Consider the following 21,591-nt stretch of genomic DNA (forward strand, 5'->3'; position numbering starts at 1 on the left):
TTATCACCTCAAACATGGATCCTATATGAGCTAGCATTTATCTAAAGATTATTTCCAATGACTTGCCAATTATTGTGCTATTTTACATGTATTATTTCCTTTAATCTTTATAGGAGCTCTATGATGAGGTGGCTACAGGCTACTGTTAATATTACCATTTTATTTAGTAGAAAGCTGGGGCTCGGAGAGGTTAAGCAACTTGCCCAGGGCCATATAGTGATCAAATACTAGAATCAGAATTTTATTCCAATCCACCTAACTTCAGAGCTCATGCCTGAGCCACTATATTATTCTCCCTCCATCATCAGCAAAGGGAAAAAATAGCATTACTGATGAAAACAGAGGAAAATGATTGCTTTATTTAGAATGAACTAACATTTGTTGATTATCTACTGGGTGCTGGGCACTGTTAGACACTTTCACACATATTACCTCAGACAAACTTGAGCAACGACCCTGGAAAGGAAGCAGGTACTGTTATCTCTATTTCATAAATGAGAAAATTGAGAAACAGAGAGGTCAAATGACTTACTCAAGGATACAGAGCTCAGAGGTGATATATATATCTGGTACATTTAGCTTCATCCGGTAACACACAGCCCCAACCCTTTTCACTTGTCTTACAGTAGTGCCTCTCTTCTCAAATAGAATTTAACTCCACAGCATAATTATTCTTGCTCTGAATCCCCACTGTCTCATGGCGTCTTTTAGCATCAGTGTCTCCTAGAAGAGCCTCCAAGGAAAGGCTGCTGGGCAAGGCACTGAGTGAAGCAAGGGGGGTGTATGTTCCTGCCCTGCCCTCTCCTCCGGCTGATGAAGCCCACAGTTAAGATGGTCTACCAGGGCTCACTCCAGTCTTCCCAGAGAGTAATGTTCTGCTCAGGGGTGGTAGAAAGCTCTGTGGCTGGCCCAGCCGAGGTATTGGAGAAAGATCCATCACCCCTGAGTGATCGGTGACCCACAGGTACCGCGCATGGAACCTAATGACCAGTCACTCAATTACCGGCTCGGTGACAAGTTTATAAGGGTGAACTTTAGAGTGCTATTAGGGAGCGGACAGATGAACTATAGCTGTGCCTGCAGGGCAGAGCTCACCCAGCCCAACTGCCTCTGCGGACCCCTTACCCAGTAATTAGGGGGATTTTTAAGTAGGAAGCAAGGAGTTAAATTATCGCTTAGATTACTGCTTCACTTGTCACAGTAGAAAGTGCTGCTTTGGGGAAAGAAGGAAGGATTGGGGAAAGCAAGAGAGGGAGAGACAGAGAAAGAGAGTAATGGAAGGAGTGTGAGAGAGAAGGCTCTGGGAAATCGAGGTTTGAGATAAGGGCTCCATTCATTTTCCCCACTGGCAACTGTAACAGGAAGGTGCCAAGGGTGACCAATGAGAGATGCAGGTAAGTTGAGAGTCTGAGCCACAGCTGGGGTTTGTGTAAGTCTCTGCCCACAGCATCTGTTTAGGCCATGGTAGCTCATCAGGAAGATGAAGGTAATAATACAATCATAGTTAGCAATGATTGATTGTATATGAGCCAGGAACTTGGCTAAGCATTGTCCTTGCATCTGCTCATCTGATCCCTTCCACCCTGAACCAGGGGGCTGCCACTGTGATCTCCGCTCACCAGATGAGAACACTGGAGCACCTCGACTATGCAACCTGCAACAGAGCTGGAGTGACCTGCTCAATGCCAGGGCCCAGCCTCTTAAACCCCTCACCAAGCAGCTCTGTGAGGTCTTTACAGTCCTGAAACAGCCCCAAACCTGCCTCTTCTGCAGAGGCAGGGGGTGTTCTCAGTTTGCTCCAGACTTCCCTGTGTTGAGCTTAGCTCTACCTCTTATTTCCTTTGCAGCAAAATTGGCAACTGCTATTAATTTTTACTGTGTGTGTGTTTAATTTTTTTTAATGAAAAATATTAAACAAAGATCAGGTAGACAGAATTGTATAACAGACGTTTATGCACTCATGACCTGGCTTAAAAAATTGTTAACGACTGATCAATCTTATTTTTCTGTATCCCCCACCCAGTTCCTTCTACCTTCTTGTATGATTTTGAAGCAAACCTCGAGTATCAAATAATTTCACCTCTGAATCTTTCAGCATCAAATATAAAGATTTTTTAAGAAATCAAAATACTTTCATCATACCCTCAAATAATAATTATTATCCAATCTGTTCAAATTTTTAAATTTTATTGGATCATTTTAGAAATATAGACAGTTATAATGGTTCAACTTACCATTTTTTGACTTTACAATTATACTCAACCATTCTATTTTTCATGGTCAGTACAGTATTCAATACATTACATGAGGTAGTCAATACCTTATTATAAAATAGGCTTTGTGTTAAATGATTTTGCCCAACTTTAGGCTAATGTCAGTGTTCCTAGCATGTTTAAAGTAAGCTAGGCTAAGCTCTGATGTTTAGTAGGTTAAGAGTACTAAATGCATTTTTGACTTAATGATATTTTCAATTTATGATGGATTTATTGGGATGTAATCTCATCACAAGTGGAGGAACATCTATAATTTATTTGTTTAAATTAGGATCCAAATAAGGTCGGTACATTGCAGTTGGTTGATAGGTGTTTTAAGTCTCTTTTAATCTTTTTTCCTTGATATTTATTTATTGAACAAACTGTGTTATCTTAAAGAATTTCCTGAAGTCTGCATTTTGGTGATTGGATCTTAGTGGTATGATATGGTTTATCATGTTCCTGTGTCCCTGGTGTTTTCTATAAATTAATAGTTACATCTAGAGTTTTGATCAGGTTCAGGTTTGGTTTTTTGGCAAGAATACTTCATGTATGGTACTGTGGACTTCTACTAGGAAGTCTGGTTTTCTTTCTTTCTGAAGTTAGCAACCACTGAAGATTGCTTTAATCTGGTAGTTTTTAATTACTTCATTCTTTTTTCATTTATTATCTGAATTACATTTTAAAGAAATCTTATTAGCTATTTGTGATCCTGAGAAATAGTTTATATAGAAGCAAGTTAATGCTTACTTTCTTCCCTTTATTTTCTAGTTTTTCAAATAGTGAGTTGGTTCTCTAGTATTCTACATAGGATGCCAATGAGCTTATTTTATTTTATTATTACTATTATTTTGTACCCATAGACTTTTTAAGTTCTTGGTAAATTTCAATCCATTACAGTTATTGTTCTTTTTGAGATCCAAATTCTCCTGTGTCTGGCCGTTGGGAGACTTTAAGTTGACTCCTGAGTTTTTCAAACATGATCACATGGTTTTTAGTAGCTTCCTGCTGTCTGGTTTGACAGTAGGTTCCAGACTCATCTCCTACACTTTCTTTTTCAAACCTAGTCTCAGGCTTTTGTCAGTTAAGAATGACATTTAGATAGCACAATTTTGATTTTGGGGTACTCATGGCTACTAGGTTTGTCATTGTCTCTAGGGCTTTTTTGTGGATACAGGTACAAAATATGTATCTTGTTTAAAAGAGTAAACAAACCTTGAGTTTATATTGATACTCTCAATTCGTTTTTACTTACTTTCTTTGATCATTCATCTGTATTTCTTGTTTCTCCTGTTGAGTATCCCAGTTCCCAAAGGTAACCACATTTGTTCTATGCCACCATGCACACTCAATTGTCTCAGAGGAGCAATACCAGCACTACCACTAAGGTATGATTAATAAAAACAACTTAAGGGTTTTTATTTTTCCTTAATTCATTTAGGCTGGGGATGTCCTGCCAGATTCCTGTATCTTAAAATCACTTGACATAGTTTTATCTGTATGGTTGTACCCTCAACTTCATGTATAGATTTATTCATGTATTCCATTTTACTTCAATTTTATAACAATTGCCTTTTAAGCTGTATTTATTAAATTACTATTTCACATGTCAATAATACACATTCATTAATAAACATAATTATATATATATTTTTATAATGAAGTAAAATGCATATGTGATTCCACAGTCAAACCTACAGAGCAGCTCCTTCTACACTGATTCACAGAGCTCCTCAGCAGTATTAAGCTCTGAGTACCACATGGAAATTGACTTGAAAACACACACTTAATGGCTGCTTTTTCTTCTCCCATCTTACTTTCTCACAGCCTTATCAATTTTCAGGGATCACATCAAATAAACTACTTTTATACAACTCTTTGTCTTTAGTCAGCATCTAGAGTAACTCAAATCAAGACACACATTTTTCTCTATCTTGCTTTTCATATAAGAAAATATCCTGAATTTTCACTTGATTTCATTTCACAGTGAAATGATCACTTCATGTTTCTGGAGATAACCATGGCTGCTTTCACGGAGGCTCCTCCAAACCCTAGTGCCTTGCTGGAAGGGCCTGGAGGAGCTGGATTGAGCAGGCACGTTGGAGGGAGATCCCACCTGAGTTCAGACTGTGGACACTGCTGAAGTTCTGGGTCAGAGCACACATCTATTCCTTGAGAAGTAGGGCAGTGGCTAAGAGATTTGATTTTGATGCCAGAGTAACTGGAGCTGAAGTCCTGGCTTGGCAGGTATAGTTGTGTGACCTGAGCAAGTCACTTCCCATCTCTGAGCCTTGGTTTCTTCTTTTGTTCAATAAGCATAATAATGGCGCCTGTCCTATAAGGTACATTGGTGAGGCACAGTAAATAAAGTGTTTAGCACATGAAACACTTTCTAGAGATATCTGTAATCACCATCACCTCTAAAATAATGAGACTTCTCTAGTTCCTTTCTGAGTGCAGACTGTCTTTTTTCAGTTTTATTTTATTAAGTGATAAATAATAATTGCATGTATTTATGAGGAACAAAGTGATATTTCTGTACATGTATACATTGTGGAATGATCAAATTAGAGAAAGAGTAGTTAGCATATCCATCACTTCATATCTTTATCATTTCTTTGTCTTGAGAACATTTAAAATCCTCTCTTTTAGCTATTTTGAAATATGCAATACATTATTATTAAGTATTTTCCAGGCTTGGAGTCCTTGGTTCTTTTAGGAAGTCCTCATAGGATATGATTCCAAGACCCTCTCCGCCCTGGGTTGCAGCAAGTCCAGACGTGGCTGTAAATCAGATATGGATACATTCTTGATTTCTATTCAAGAAATAGACACCATCCTCCCAGTGTGACATATCTGCCAGAGAACTCAAAGAACTCCTAATAAAATTTTCTCATTAGGAATTTCCGTGAACTTCTCTCATCTTGAATTTCCCTGGGTGTTCTCTGCCCCATGGCCTGGCCTTTCCCCATACGGATCAGGGACCTTCCATCTACTTAGGCCCTCTTTAGCCCTCTGCTAGGACCCCATCCTTCTTTCCAACAACACAGGTATATCCTGGGGGTCCCAACAAGATATTTTTATGATTAGAGAAGTCTAGGTATTTCCTGATAATTGATCATTTGTGGTGTAAAAGTGTTTTAACTCTTTACTCTGAAAAGAACGTCTGTCCTGAGGATAGGTAATAAAAGGAAAGTATGGCATGACCCTCTTCTCGCCAAGGAAGCAAACCTGGAAGATGGTTGGGGGAAACCAAAGGAGAATATTTACAAATACAGGAAAAGTAGAATGGAGTTTCCTTGTCTACTTAGTCAGTCTGTCTTGCAGATATTTTGAGAGAGGCACCCCTTAGTAGGCTCTATAGCCATCTGTGGGTCAGAGGTCTCAGAGGAAGGAAGGGGTGGCTCAAATACAAAATGGTCCCACTAAGGGCCTCACAGGTCCCCCAATCCCAAACAATACTCCCATGTGCCAGAGGTGAAAGTGATGATCCACTGAGCTGAAGATTACCTAGAGTTTTGCTAAAATTCTGAGCAGGAGGTTGATAAATTATCCCAGGGAACTAAGGGTTGTGTGATATGGAACAAATGCATAGATATTCCTGGCAGTTTTAGAAGAAGAGTCTAGTCCTCAGAGAGATGGCAGTGACTAGGTGGGACTATGGGATGCATGTGTTTTATTAGATTTAAAGTATTTTTGGATAGTGGGATACAACACAGAGCCACTCAGATAGATGGTGGAGAAACAGTACTCTTTGTTACTTACAGCTCCAAGTGAGTGACAAAAAGAAGGCTGCCATGCAGGGCCATATGGGGTTGCAGTGGGGATATGGTAACAGCAAGCTGGAGCAATAGGAGGTGGCAAGTGGCATGGAGGTAGCTAGGTTTCAATAGCTAATGTGAACAATTATGTGGGCTCCTGGGTTTAGGGTTTAGTTGTTTGGTACTTGGCCCTGGAAAATGGGGACCTGATAAGCGAAGTCCTTGGGGTGCTTGCATAGTGGCCCAAGGGAGTGGAAGCCAGATAAAGAAGGTGATTGGCTTAGCAAACTGCCCATGAAGGGAAATTGAGAATTTTTAGCCATAATTTCAAAACTGGGTCAAGGCAGCACTTGTGAAATGTCACCCTACAGCATGTCAATGGGGTTCAGGGCAGATCCTCAGCCTTGGAGAAATTTAAGTTAAAGTTGGGCTAGAACCCAGGCATAAGGCTTGGACCAAATTTCAGGAATCAAAACAGGGAAACCAAATGAGTGACATGCATGCCATTACCATGCTTTGCCTTGATCATGGCAGACATTGCCAACCAAACACAATTCTCCTCCTTACTGAGCCTGGACTCAGCCTTGAATCCTTCTCAGCTACCATCCCTGACAAGCAACAAAGTTGACATGTAATTTTCAACCCATGACTACACTTCATTAGAAGAGAGAATTAGTTAAGGGGCATGTGGCTATCTGGGTTTCCTGTAATTTGAAATCTATGGAGAGAATTAGTTAAGGGGCATGTGGCTATCTGGGTTTCCTGTAATTTGAAATCTATGGATAGCAAATATAATTCCAGATCCCACCCACTGGTTGGACTAAGTGTTTCTCTTCTTAGCAGCATTGTTCAGGGACTGAGAGAGGCTGAGTCATAAAGGGCTGGGCCCCGGGACAGAAAGTGACATGGAGCTGGAGAAGGCAGAGTCTAACAGTCTTTCAAGCACAGCACCCAATCAAAAGGAATGTACCTCTAGTGCGGAAACATTGGAGTAGCCCTAAGTAACCCATTGAGAAGGCAGTGTTCTCAACCATATATAGACGGACCAAGACCCAGCCACAAGATATATTCCAGTTGTGGAATTTGGGTCAGCATGTGAAGGTGGGATGTGATATTTGATCTTTTTTGAAAATATAGCTACCCAACTTCAACTTCTCCCCAAAGCTATGCTACATCTGTATCCTTTTCTGAAGTATTTTATTAATCATTTCATCCATATTTCTCTTCACCTCAGACTTCAAATTTTGATTTCCTCTGGTATTTATAGCAACATCTGTGGTTTCTCAAGGCACACAAGGCAGATTTTAGGATGAAGGTATTTTCATGGAGGCTGGCAAGATATCTGAGGTTCAGCAACAGGCAGCTGACTCAGGTAAAATGAAGCCAAAGAGAAACCAAACCTTGTTTTCTTGATTTTGTTTTTCCTTTCAGGGAGGGAGAGATCACTGGCCAATTTTAATTTAGGTTTCTTCTCCCTTAGTCATCCAAAGATGCAATCAATAAATACCTACTTGAACCCCCTACTAGGAGCCAGACTGTGTACTAGGTACTGGGGATACAGTAAGGGAACCAAACCAGATATGGTCCCCAGTCTCCTGGAGCTCTCCTGGGAGAAAGAGAGATTAATCTAATTAATCTCATAACAACATGTAAAATCATGTCTGATGTTTTGAGAGAGAGGTATATGGTATTAAGAAAGCTTATGATAGGGGATTTAACATAGTGAGGGATGGCATCCAGAAGCGAATGGTAACTGAAATGAAAGAAGGATCTGAAGGAGTTGGAGAAATAAAAAGAGTTATGTTGTAGTAGGAAGGGAATTCTAGGCAGGTGGCACAGCCTGTGCAAAAGCTGAGCAACTGGAAAAGAACATGAACGTTATGTGAAAGGAAGATAGAGTGGTTGGAAAAGACTGAATGAGAGGGACATGCTGGACAATGAGTAGGAAGGAGTGCTCAGGGAGTGACAAGACCTGACACTGTAAACAATTCAGACATGGATTTACTGAGAAGCTAATAGCATTTAAGTTTCAAGAACTCTCATTTGCATTGGGGCTTTCAAGAACACTTGAACAAGGGCATGAATGTTGTCAACTCAGTTTTCTTTTCTTTCCTTTTTTTTTTTTGAGACGGAGTTTCACTCTTGTTGCCTTGTTGCCCAGGCTGGAGTGCAGTGGCGTGATCTCGGCTCACCACAACCTCTGCCTCCCGGGTTCAAACGATTCTCTGCCTCAGCCTCCCGAGTAGCTAGGATTACAGGCATGTGCCATCACACCGGCCAATTTTGTATTTTTAGTAGAGACAGGGTTTCTTCATGTTGATCAGGCTGGTCTCGACCTCCCAACCTCAGGTGATCCACCTGCCTTGGCCTCCCAAAATGCTGGGATTACAGGCATGAGCCACTGTACCCGGCCACAAACAGTTTTAAGCTTACTGATTACACAAGAAAACTTTTGAAATGTCCTGAAATCTCACAGCTCATCTATAAAATAAACTGGATAGGAAATTTTTAAAATTTTTCCACAATCCTAAAAATTTAGGTGGCGTTGCCAATATTAAAGCTGCGAAGCTGAAGGATACCAGTTTTACTCCACCACGCCAGAGGGAAAATATTTCAGAAAGTCTGAGTTCCTTTTCTTTTCTTTCTGTAGAAAATGACATTACAAGCTCATTATCATATGAAGAGGAGATCAAAGACTATGCCGGCAACAAAATGTAGGAAAAATTGTTATAGAGTTGTCTCAGTCTGCTAATTAACAAAAATATGCTATTTTTCAGGAGTTTGTAATGTTAGTGGTATCTGCCACTTTAACAAATTGTAGTTTATGAGTTATTTTCATATTCTAAATACATATTCAAGTTTGTGTCTAATTTTGAATGCAGAATTTTGTGTTCTTAACTGACTGCCCACTGTTAGTCATTGACCACTACTATCAATCTTCCGTCCTATTTCCAGGGTTATAATTTTGAAGTATAAATCATTACCAGGTCTCTCCAACTCTTAAAACCCTTCCCTTGTATGAGTGGGTGGTACCAGGCCCCTAGAGATGATCTTTCTATTCTCAGCTCTCAGCACTGGGTGGATTCATTCATGTTCAGGCAGAGCGGTATGATTAACGGAGAGGCTGGGACACAGGGTGCCCTTGCTCCTCCCTCATCCTTATCAGAGGATCTTCCCAATGTATCTGGCTTCAGGCCGATATTGAGGGTTCCACATAGAGGCAGGGAGAGAACACTGGACTGTAGATCTCAGTTTGAAGTCAGCCTCTCTCACATACTATATAGTCAAGTTTCTGAGTGTGTAAACCAGACCAAAGACTCTGGAAAGATCTGCATGAAAACAGTGCTTGACAGAAAGGCAGCAGCAGACTGCACTAAAGATATAAGATTGCCTTAGTAGCCTCAGTAGCAAGCAAAATGGAAGATATCTGTACTGAGGCAAGAAACGCAAAGCAGGAGATGATCTGTAAGGCTGTCATAGGGACACACAGCTTATGTTTTTGGTAGTGGAACATTTTAAAAACGTAATGCATAAACATATGACCTTTTATTAAAGAGAAATTTTATGTATTCGTGGATACGGCCAATGGTTACATGTACTGGATGCTTTAAAAATTAGAACCAATTAGAGTAGATTCTTTATTCTCTTGGTTACATTGTGAAGTGTCTTTTATGGTCATATGCTATGGTTGGAATGACAGTGTGCACATATTTCAAGAAAATTAGAAGATACACGTGAACACCAAATGTTCTCCCCTTTTTTTCTGCAATAGTCTTAATGGTTTTCTCCATTATCTCATAGGAGGTGGAGGGAGATTGGTGGAGGGATTTTCAGTGGTCACTGTTTTCTTCACATGGTCTTGAATGATGTCTTTATACATGTGTTCAGCTGTGAAAATCTGCTGTTCCTCGTCATAGCCAAAAAACCATAGTTGTGCCGTCTGGTAATATTTACCATATGTGATGTAAAGGTCACAAGTTTTGGTTTGCAAAAGAGCATCTTCACCTCCAACATCACTTTAAGCTTTACAAGCTTCTACTATTTTCCTTTCATCTAGGGTAGCTTTATCTGCTTCCAGCAACCCACTCTCTTCATATTATTCCATAAATGTAGATTTTCCTTCATCTTTTTCTTCTTCCTCTCATAAGGCTGAGCAGTTTTGGAGTTTTATACCATTTTTGCTTGTAAGTATAATCTCCTCAACCTATTTGTTTATTCCTGCAATTCCTGTGCTGTGATGTGTATCTACCCATGCCCTACCACCATCATCTTCAGTGATAGCTTCCAGTTCACCTGAATATGCCATCTGTTTTGACTGGATGTAGCATGCCACATTTTTGGCTACCAAAAATTATTTGCCTGTTGGTAGCTATGCCTCTCTTTTCAGTTCTTCCCCTGTAGCCCATTGCTGTGTCGGGCAGTGGACAGCTAAGTGATCTCCAGCTGCCATAAACTCTTTTGGGGTGATAACAGCTGTTTCCTTAAACTGATTCCTTGAGAATTAGGTCAGGTATTCAGTTACTTCTAATGCCTTTCCTTCACCATATTAATCAATTCTGGATGGATGCTGGGGCTGGAGTAGTGGCCAGCCCCACAATGGGATGGGAAAGGTACCTAAGACAGAGGCCAGGGAGTCAGTGCCCCCATGACATGAATTTGCATCACATGACACGTCAATATGATGTGAGGACTCTGCAGGTTTTTGAGGCATCTTCTGCCATTCTCAGGGGCAAAGAGATCATGAAATATACAAAAATGCCATCAAACCCTTAAACCAAAGCATCACAGTTATCTGTTGTAGATGTATGGAGAAGTGAAATACCCTAAATACTGCCCAAATCATTGAATACAAGTTTTGATTCCCAGGATTATAGGTTCTTAAAATTGAGAAATTAAAAGTCACTTAGGATGACAAAATAATTTGTTGTTCAAATAGTGAAGAACAATTTTGAGAGTAAAAGCAGGAGTTCTTTACGGTTATGTCAGGACAGCAGACATAAACTGGAAATTCTCTGGGCACACCAGGATGAGTGCTTGCCTTGTTCAGACCTCCTATTTGGAGGAAGTTAGTTTTTGATTTGCAAGCATATCCAGTGTTCGTTCAGTGTTCCTTGCACAGCCACTGGTCCTCAGCTATGTGGGAGGATCAAGTCAATGCCATCCCATTCCTACCTTGGTGCCATACAGAATCAACCAGACAGAAGGAATTTACCTGGAGGCCATCAATTTGGGGGTCCTCTTGGTATCTTTTTTCTTTTCTAGAATTTGCAGCAACATGCCTGCTTGCTAACCAGTATACAGGGCCTCAGTGCATTCTAGAACGTTTATTGCAAGGCCAAATATGTTAGCAGTCACTTCCAGAAGATCCCTTGGTAATTTACCCAGACATCCCAGAAGTCCTCTTTCCCCCAAGCCCCTCAGCTACCTTTTTCTCTGGATAGTTCTAACACTGACCTGAATCTGAAACCTACAGTTCCAACTCCACTTTTCCAGAGACACTTCACTCCTAGAGTTCATTGGATTAGAATAAGCTTTTTTTTCAATTTACCAGAGATGGTAAATTGGGCAAAGACATTCATTTAAGCCAATGGTTCTCAACTGGGGGTGATTCCATTCTCCCTTGCCCAAGGACTTTTGCAATGTCTAAAGACATTTTTGATCACCATGACTTGAGTGGGTGAATGAAGCAACTGACATCTGATGGGCAGAGGCCACCAGTTCTGTGGAACCACATTGCACAGAATAGCCCTTCACCTTTCCCCAATAATTATCCCATTCAAATGTCAGATTCCAGGTTGAGAGACTCTGATTTAAGAAAATGAATAAACACTCGAAAAGGGAATAAAATGACTATGTAGTGGTACTCACATTCCTCAATATTACCCCCAAATGAGCAACTTCCTTTATGTACACTACCTCCTTTATAAATAAACTGATAAATTGTCATAAAGTCTTGCAACTTAAGTAGTAGAGAGCTTTTCTCTGTTAGTTTTAACTGAGAAGTTGACTTCTTTATCTTACAACTTTGCAAATTGTTACAGTGATTTTGAGCAAAATTCAATGCTACTCCTACTTCTGATTCTTCTAGTGCTGCTGCTAAACAGTAACAATGTATTGAATGTTTACTACATACCAGACACTATGCTAAGCACTTATCATATGTTATCTCACCTCCCAACAATCTTGTGAGCTAGGTACTATTACCATTGAACTTTACTCCTGAAGAAACTGAGGGTTAGAAAGGTCAAGGGACTTCCCCAACGTCATCAATTTGCTAATTGAGAAAGAAAGGTGTATGAGTCCAGGTATATCTGTCTCCAGAGCATGCAGACTTAGATGCTATCCTTGACTCCATTTCTCAAAGCAATTCCAATGATAGATTCTGTGTGTTTGATGTCATTAGTAGGCAGTGAAGAATCGCTGAGGGAAGCTTCTTGAAAAAAAAAAAAAGGATCAGATTCGGAAGTTGGCTTACTGTGACAACAGGACTTCTCCCAGTCTAGCTTGTCCATGAAGCTGCTGCCATTTATGCTGCAGAATGAAGAGCTCTTATAGTAGATTATAAAAATGGCCACAATATTATGTAGCTTCTTCCATAAAGAGGTATTTCTCCACTCCATTAATCAGGACTGATTTTTTGCTTTCCTTTTGGCCAATAGAATGCAACAGAAATGACTTTTTATGAATTATGAGCCTGGGCCTCTGCTTTCATCTCTTAGAACCTGCCACTACCACATAAACAAGCCTAGGCTAGTCTGGTGGATGGGTAGAGACATATGGTCACCCCACTGACCACCAGCCAACCCACAGAAGCAGAGCCATTTAGTCATGATCAGCAGCCAATCATGATGTATGAGGAATCCCAACCAAGATCAGCAGAAGAACTTCCAACCTGAGCCCAAAGCAAATTGTTGACCCATAGAATTGCTGTTTTAAGTTTTGGAGGAGTTTGTTATATGGTAAAAGGTAACTAACACTCAGGTAAGGTGTCTATGTAGTCTTCAGGCTCTCAGGCCTAGAAGGAAAAAGTGTCTTAAACTTTTGGGATAAAATATCCAAGAAGCCCTTGCATATATGTCCTAGGGGTTTGGGGAAGACAGAAGGCCTATTCAGGATAGGGTGAATTTAAAACCTAGTTGCCAAATTCTTTGGCACTGCTCCAATTGAAATGGGAGGTTGTGCACTTTAACCTTGGATCTGAGTACTGTGATTGCTTGATCAATAGAATAGGGTGAAAGTTACACTGTGTTAGTTTCTGGGCCCAGGCCTTAAGAAACTGGTAGTTTCCATCTACTGTCTCTTGGAACACTCATTCTTGGAACTCAGCCACCATATTATAAGGAAGGCTAAGTAGCCCGTTGAGTGGCCTATGGGATGAGAAACATGTGGAGAAGAATAGAAACCCTTAGCTGGCCCTCAGCCTTGACTGAGCTCTCAGTTGACAGTCTTGTGAGTGAGCCACTTCAAAGTGGATATTCTAGGCCCCAGTCAAGCTGCCCAGCTGATGCTGCAAGGAGCAGAGATGGGCCTTCCCTGTGCAGTCCTGAGCAAATGTACATTTGTGAACTAAATACAGATGCTCTTTGACTTATGATGGAGCTACATCCCAATAAAACCACTGTAGGTTGGAAACATCATAAGTTGAAGATGCATTTAATACACCTATTCTACATCATAGCTTAGCCTCTTCTACTTTAAATGTGCTCGGAACACATATTATCCTAATGTTGGGCAAAGTCATCTAACACAAAGTCCATAAATGTTGAATATCTCATGTAATTTATTGAATACCATGCTGAAAGTAAAAAACAGAGTGGTTGAATGGGTACTTGAAGGACGGTTTTTGCTGGGTGTGTATTACTTTCACACCATTATGAAGTTGAAAAATTGTAAGTGGAACCACCATAGTTGAGAAGCATCTGGAAATGATTTAATCCACCAAGTTGGGAGGTGGTTTGCTATGCACCAATAAATAACTGGAGGGATCCTGGAGACATGAGATTCTCCAAAAACGTGGTGAATGCTTTGCATTGGGGGATGAACAAAGGGCCTTTCTCCCAGTAGAGTGCTTGAGGGCCTGTTTTATCTTTCTCGTAGCACTTACTGTCACCACACATGTGCTGGCTTATTCAAGAGGCTAAGCAATGGAAAAGCAGGGACTGTGTTCTCATCACTACTGTATGCCCAGGATCTAGAACAGAGTCCGTCACACAGTAGGTGCTGAAGAAGTAGCTGTGGAATGAATGCAAAGATAGAAGACAGAGAGTTGACACAATGCTCAGTTCTGATTTTGTGCCAGGACTTTTACTTACAGAATTTTATGTAATTTCAACCTTCAGAGAAAGGCATTCTTCCTATCTTACAGATAAGGATACTCTGGCACTAAGAAAGGAAATGATTTGTACAATATCAGACAACTATTAGGTGGGTAAACCTGGGTCCTAACCCAGGTTTTTTGAATCTGTATCTTAAACTCTTCCTACAATGCTGTGGTGCTTTCCTCTTTTGGGCCCAGATGTCCCTACGAGGACCTAATAAGGGTATTTTTTACACACAGCCTGCACACACACATGCACACACATTCATACACACAATGGTTGCATATACTTTCAGGACTCACAGACTCTTGGTATAAGAACCCTTTTCTTATGCCATGAAAAGGAAAGGCACCTGGTTCTTACAGACTTTTGCTTTTTGCCTTTTCTTCAGCTAAATTGAGTTATTAACTAATTATGGCTTGTGAAGTCCTCGGGAAATACTAAATATGGTTATTAGTGAAGCTTTGATTTTAGAGAACAGCAAGGGAGTCCTGAATAAGCAAATAACAGTTGTGTAGGGAGGCTGGCAGCTGACGACATGCTGCGGTGTATAATCAAACTCTGCGAGGCTGTCAAAGGTGCTTCAGCTCACTGCTTGCTACATTGGTCCTTACTGGGAGTTTATACATTTTCAGAGAACAGGATTCATTACTAATTGATTGATTTTCTAAGGCTCCCCATGTTTCATCTTCCAGCATCTATTTAACCTTTATTCTGCACTCTGCCCCCAAACCAACTCTTTTACTCACAGCAGATAACTCTACCTCTTCTTAGAAAAAATAGAAGCTCCACCTGAATTTCATCCCTGCACCCCCAAATATTTCCATCTAGATTATTATTACATCTTTCTTGGAGTACATCTAGATTACATACCATCTAGCCCTCCTTGCCCCCTTTCAGACTATGCCCCCTTCAGAACTGGCTTTATGCACATGTGACTTGTGCAGTCACACAGGACTCCACTGTCAGAAAGGCCCCTTGTGATGACGATGCTCTGTTATTTTCACCTTGAAATTTTTCATAATTTTTGAACAAGGGGCCCCATATTTTTATCTTGCACTGAGCCCTACAAATTACAGAGCCAGTCCTGCCCACTTCCGGTTGAATGTTTGATGTGAATCCTTCCAGTTATAACTGTGCATGTTGCTCCGAAGACCTCACTTCATCAATAATGTCTTGTTCTTTCAACTGTTCCCACTATACTCACTGACAACTTTCAGTCTACAATTCCTCATCCAAAAGAAATGAGCAAAATTCCTCTGATCAAGGTAATGACTGTCAGTTCTATATTGGGATATTTTTAGGGGGTTTCAAGGGACAGAAACCTAAGTGAAACTAGTTTAAGTGGAACAAGGATGTTTATTATATTACATGAACAAATTGTGGAAGAGGCAGGAGTGGAGCTGGCTACAGGGACAACAGGACTCTAAGATGTCAGCCCTCTTCATCTGTATTCCTGTCCCCATGCTAGTGCTTTTCTTTCAGTTATTTTTCCATGTGATGGAAACTTGTCTGTAGGTAGTGCCAGACCAAATTCCTGCGGCTTGGCATCAAAGAGAAAAGGGACCATTGTCATCTAGTTTGAATAAATACAAAATCTGATGAAGAGTTCTAATTGGCTCTCCTTGGGTCATGAGTTTATTTTTGGACCAGTCGCTGTCACCTGTGAAAAGGAGCACTCTGATTGGCTGTTGAGATCTGAATCTCATTGTTGGAGTTCTGGGAGAGCAGTTCCCTATGGGAAGGTGAGCATGATCATGGGAAGACAGAGCAATCAGTGTCTACCCTGGACCCCTTCTACCCAGAATCGCGGCTCTCTCTTTTTCCCTTCATGGTCAATGCTATTGCAAAGTCATCTATTTGAAAAATAGTCTACATTCACTCACCTGACTTCTTCACCTCCTACCACCTCTAAATATTTTTAATGTCTCTCTGAAACTGCCTTTGTCAAGATCATCACTGGTTTCCTTGTGGTCAAATCTATAGGTAAATTTTTAATGCCCTCTTATTCACTTCCTTGCAATATGTTGCATCTGGTTATTCTTTCTTAGGAAATCTCTCCTTTCTTGTTTTTTATTTTTTCCTGGGCTTTGTTCTCCTTGTCTTTCAAACCAGCTCCTCCAAGGTCTATCTTTTATTGATCTCAGTTTCCCTGTTTCTGGGCTTGTCTCCTGATCGGGTTCTTTAACATGTCCCATGAATCTGCCACGGATAGCTTCTCTTATCCCTGATATACCGTGCCTACTAGTGCTGACCATATTTTGCCAATTCAGTCATCCAGGAGAGAAAAAATGGTGAAATGGGTTTGGTTCAGGGTGTTGGCTATTAACAAGAAAATAATGAGAAGAATTCCAACAATTATTAAAAAGGTAGAATCACTTGGACTTGATGATAGGTTGGAAGTGGAGAGAAAGAGAGGGGGAGAGGCTGAAAATATCTTTTAAATTTCTGGCTTGGGACTAGGTGATGGATGCTGCCATTCACAAAATAAGGGCAGTAAGTGTGCGTGTGATTAAATGTACATGCTTTTGAGTTCTGGGATGCCTACTTGGGTGTACATACACATACGTGTATAGTACATGCTTATGTGAATGTACTTGTCTTTTTGTGAGTGAGGACGTTTGAGCAGTTGGAGGTGTGGAGAGCATGTGGTATAAGTCACGGTATGCATGTGTGCAGGGTGGTCGGGAAATGAAGACATTCGCATATGTCCACAGGCATAGAGGTCTTGAGTCCCACCAGCTGTGTACCCCAGAGCCTGTAGTTCTGAGGAATAGCCCTGGGCAACAAGGACCAACACATTCTCTTAGCTTATCACCAGTCTGTTCCTTACATTGTGCCTGCTTTAAGAAGTCACACAGCATGGAGTGTGCTTAATTAAATTCCACTACAACTTTAAAAAGAGCTAATTGTAGTTGTTAGAAACATCAGGTGCACATTGGCTGATAGAAGGAGACGGGATGAAAGGTTTAACCTTTTCTGTAATCCTTCTCACCTGCCCTGGATCTGAACTTTTATCAGTCTGGGGAAATGGGCTTATGGTGTATTCAGTATTGATTCCTGCCATCTTGTTGATTTGCAACTCTGGAGGAGGGTTGAGCCTGCCACTGGAGCTAAAGAATTCCAGTTTTGGAGCAACATCAGGGAAGATGAGGGCTTTCTGGATCCAGAAATGGGAAGAAGGTGGGGACAGAGTCAAAGAAGGTAGGGGCATATGGAGGCAGTTTTACACTTATTACCCTCTCCATTTTGGTATCAAATTTATTTTAGGGAAACACAAACCATCCTCTTTTGTCTACTCTCCACTTCTGTCAGTTCTTATCTTCAGTTTCCTCACATGTAATGTAATGTTAATAATGATATCTATTACACTGGGATATTTTGAAGATTGGAAGTAACAGACACAAATCACCTATGGCCCAGGGCATACCACCTGTTGCTCCCCACCAGTGGGTTGTGGTAGTGATTGTGGCAGCAGTAATTGTAGTAGCTGTGTGGTGACTACTAAAAGTAGCCACAGATGATTGTTGAACACTTAAAATGTGGCTAGTTCAAATGACACGTGCTGTAAGTGTAAAACACACGCTGGATTTTGAAGACTTGGCATAAGAAAGGTAAAATATCATCAATAATTTTTATGTTGATTACATCTTGTCATGATACTATTTGGGAGATATTGAGGTAAATGGAAATATAGTATTAAAATTAATTTCACCTGTTTCTTTTTACATTATTAAAATGTACTCGTAAATTTAAATTTATATATGTGGTTTTTATTGTGTTTCTGTTGGACAGTGCTGTTCTAGAGAATTCAGGCAAGAGGTAGTAATCATCAGTTCCAGAAGTACTGAATTCTTCTGGAGTACAGGGATGAGGCTGATGACTCCAGGGATGGAGGCTACTGAGATCAAGTTTGACCTCTAATTGCTGGAGGTATCATGCAGAAAAAAATGCTCAGACACAGGGCCTCAAGACAGAGGCCCTGTCCCCTACCCACTTGACACTACCCCAGCTTGCTTCTGGACACCATCATCTCTTGCCTGGATGGCTCTCACAGCTTTCTTCTAACTGGTCTTTCTTCTAACAGCTTTCTTCTAACTGATCTTTCTGCATGTCTCCAAGAATCTATTTTTCTGTCACTCCTAACAGCCAGAGTGATTTTTTAAAATACCTGATTCTACTCAAAGAGATTCATTTAAATCCCTTTCAGGCAGTCTTTTTGGAATTAAATCTAAGGTCCTTGCAAGCCTGGCCTGGAAGGTCCTACATGATCTGCTCTCCTGCCTCAATTTCCTCCATTCTCTGCTTCACTCATATTGCATGTTGCTGCCTCATGAGCCTTCATTCACTAAAACATGCCAGCTGCTTTCCTGTCTCAGGGACTTTGCACATGCCATTTCTTCTGCCTGCAACATTCTTGCCTAACACCTCACATAGCTGGTACCTTCTCATTCTTCAGGTCTCAGTTCAACACGTCATCTCCTCTAAGAAATCTTCATCCACATTCTCTAAGAGCCCTAGTTTCCCTCCTACTACCATGTTCTTTTTGCTCATTCCATTATCACCATTTGATACTAATGTGATTACTCATTCACTCTTTCAGCCATCACTATGCTGTAAGCTCCATGCAATGGGTCCATGTCTGTGTTGTATCCAATAGCACAGAGGCTGTCATATACGAGGCACTTGGGAAATACTTGCTAGAAAAAGAATAGATAAATGGAAGTCTGTTGTCTGAACCAGGACACAAGTTCAATGACAGCCTTAACAATGATGACCTGATGGAGAAGGACTGAGGCTCTGAGATGGGGTGGGAAGGATCAGTCACTCCAGGGGAGGGAAGAAGAAAGACACAGAGGCTGGAGAAGCAGGCAGGGCCCAGCCTGAGCCCAGCAGGGGCAGCTTGGCTCTGCCTCTTCACAAGAAGTAGCTTCAAAGCTCTTCAAAGGAAGCGAGTCAAGATGTGTCAGTCCCTGGAGGTGTCACTGGCCCTCGGAAGGCCTCTGCCAGGGTTTGATGAAGCACCTTCTGTGGCAGGTCTCATAATTAACTGTGACCATGCAGTGTGTTCATGCAGATGTAAATCATCTGGCAGATACTTTGGGGCTTATCTGCTAATGAAAACTCCTTGGCATTTCTGTAAGCATATTATGGTCAATTACAATTAATTCAGTTTGCATCGACTGCCTTTTTCCTTATGCAAAGATTGTGCAAATCGAGTATGTGAGCCGAGGGCTCTGAGGCCTGTAAAATCCATAATGGTTAGCTTTCAGGGATGGTGAGGAAAGAATAAAACTGTGGGCTGTTTGAAATTTAAATCAGAGCAGGGCTGGTCAATAGAAGCAGAATGGCTGCACTTGGATTTGTTGGGCTGGCTGTGCTGGGGGACTAGGGGCATCTTCCTACTACCCAAGGTTACAGGGTCACAGAGTGTACCCTGTCCCTATCAGTTTCTTCTCTGGGCTCCACTTCTGCATTTCTGGCTGCAGCCTCTCTAAGACCCAAGGGACCAGACTTCCTGTCTGAGGACTTATAGCCGTGTGACTCAGATTACTGCTACTTGAAGAGAGATGAGGTTTTCTCTTTTTCTTTCCCATAGCTCCAAGGAGTAAGTTGGGAAGATAGCAGGTGTTAAATTGTTAAAATTTCGACTTCTGGACCAGCTGACATTTGTTCACTATTAACTGTGTGCCAAGAATTGTGCTCAGTGCTTATGCATGTTTTCTAGGTATGTGTGTGCATAGCACACGATCCTATGAGGCAGGTATTTGCACTTCATAAACTTTATAGATGAGGCTTAGAGAGGTACAGTGGCCTGTTCATGACATACACCTAAGAAAAGTTTGGTTTGAATCTAGATTTTAAATCACTGTATTATACGATCACTGGGAGGACTGAATCATATAAAAAGTGACATTCAGTCTCTATTGCTTTTGTTGTCAGATTCAGCTGCAGTCAATACCTGAAGAAGAGAATGGTTCTATGTCATTTCTCCTTTTCTGTAAGGAGAGCAGAGGCCACAGGGCTTCCCATGAAAGTCAGGGAGCTTGGCTTGCTGGGCATTCCTAGGCAGGCAAATGACAGAGTAGGACTTTGGTTGTCAATTGCTGTACAAGCTAGGATGACCTCTGGCCATAAGGTGTGTTGGAAATCTCTTTCAGAGTAGCCTCTTCTTCTGAAAGACCACGCTCAGCCCAGGCATCTAGAGAGAACCTCAGAGGCTGCTTGAATAATACTGAGTACAGTGGAATATAGATGCAGATCTGTACAGGTTGTGGATTTATTGTTCAAATTTTCTTGTTTTTACCGAACTTCCAATTGCCATCACCTTCATTTCTTTACTTAAGGTTTCTCTGGCCATGAGGGTCCACGTGGCCCAAGCATGTGACAAGCCAGAAGTACCAGAGAATTAACATTCCTCAGGAGCATCCCTCAACCAGTGAGCAGTAGAATTTGATGTGTAAATACCTCAGCTCCCTCACCCCTCAGGTAGGATAACTCTGCAGTGCATGTGCAATGCTGGCTTCTGGAATTCCCCGGCAGGATCATGCTCCAGTTGCCCATAGCAATAACCTGGTTGATAATACACACTTTATTGCCTGCTTTTTCTTCCTTCTCTCCCTTATTGGTATTTCCCGAGATCACCTTCTAAATAAAACAATTGAACTTGAATCTTTGTCTCAGAGTCTGCTTCTGGGGAAACCAAACTAGGTTAGCTCCTAAACTTAAGCATAAACTGACTTGCAGCACTGGCCATGAACACAATAGCAAAGACAGGGAAACAACCTAGGTGCCCATCAGTGGTAGATTGGATAAAGAAAATGTGGTACATATACACCATGGAATATTATGCAGCCATAAAAAAGAATGAAATCATATCCTTTGCAGCAACATGGATGCAGCTGGAGGCCATTATTCTGAGTGAACTAATGCAGGAACAGAAAACCAATACCGCATGTTCTTACTTATAAGTGAGAGCTGAACATTGGGTACTCATGGACATAAAGGTGGAGGAAACAAGAAACACTGGAGACTACTAAAGGGTGCAGAGAAAAAGGAGGAAACGGCCGAAAAACTACCTAGTGGATACTATGCTCACTACCTGCATGATGGGATCATTCATACCCCAAATCTCAGCGTCACACAACATACCCATGTAACAAACCTGCACATGTACCCTCGAATCTAAAATAAAAGTGGAAATTATAAAAAACTTAAAAATTAAAACCTTCAGGCAAAAACTGTAGGGATAATGACACA

The 21,591-nt window shown here is 41.1% G+C and overlaps 1 protein-coding gene and 1 pseudogene across 3 annotated transcripts in view; one reads left to right on the forward strand and one right to left on the reverse strand.

The window, feature by feature from the left end:
- The window catches only part of DHX35 (DEAH-box helicase 35), a 782,267-nt gene that overhangs the window by 363,661 nt on the left and 397,015 nt on the right, over positions 1-21,591 (forward strand). The window lies entirely within an intron of this gene.
- LOC101132062 (ubiquitin-like-conjugating enzyme ATG3) overlaps positions 9,664-21,591 on the reverse strand; it is a 29,727-nt pseudogene continuing 17,799 nt past the window's right edge.

This window comes from Gorilla gorilla, chromosome 21, assembly GCF_029281585.2.
Source record: "Gorilla gorilla gorilla isolate KB3781 chromosome 21, NHGRI_mGorGor1-v2.1_pri, whole genome shotgun sequence".
Classification (NCBI taxonomy): Eukaryota; Metazoa; Chordata; class Mammalia; order Primates; family Hominidae; genus Gorilla; species Gorilla gorilla.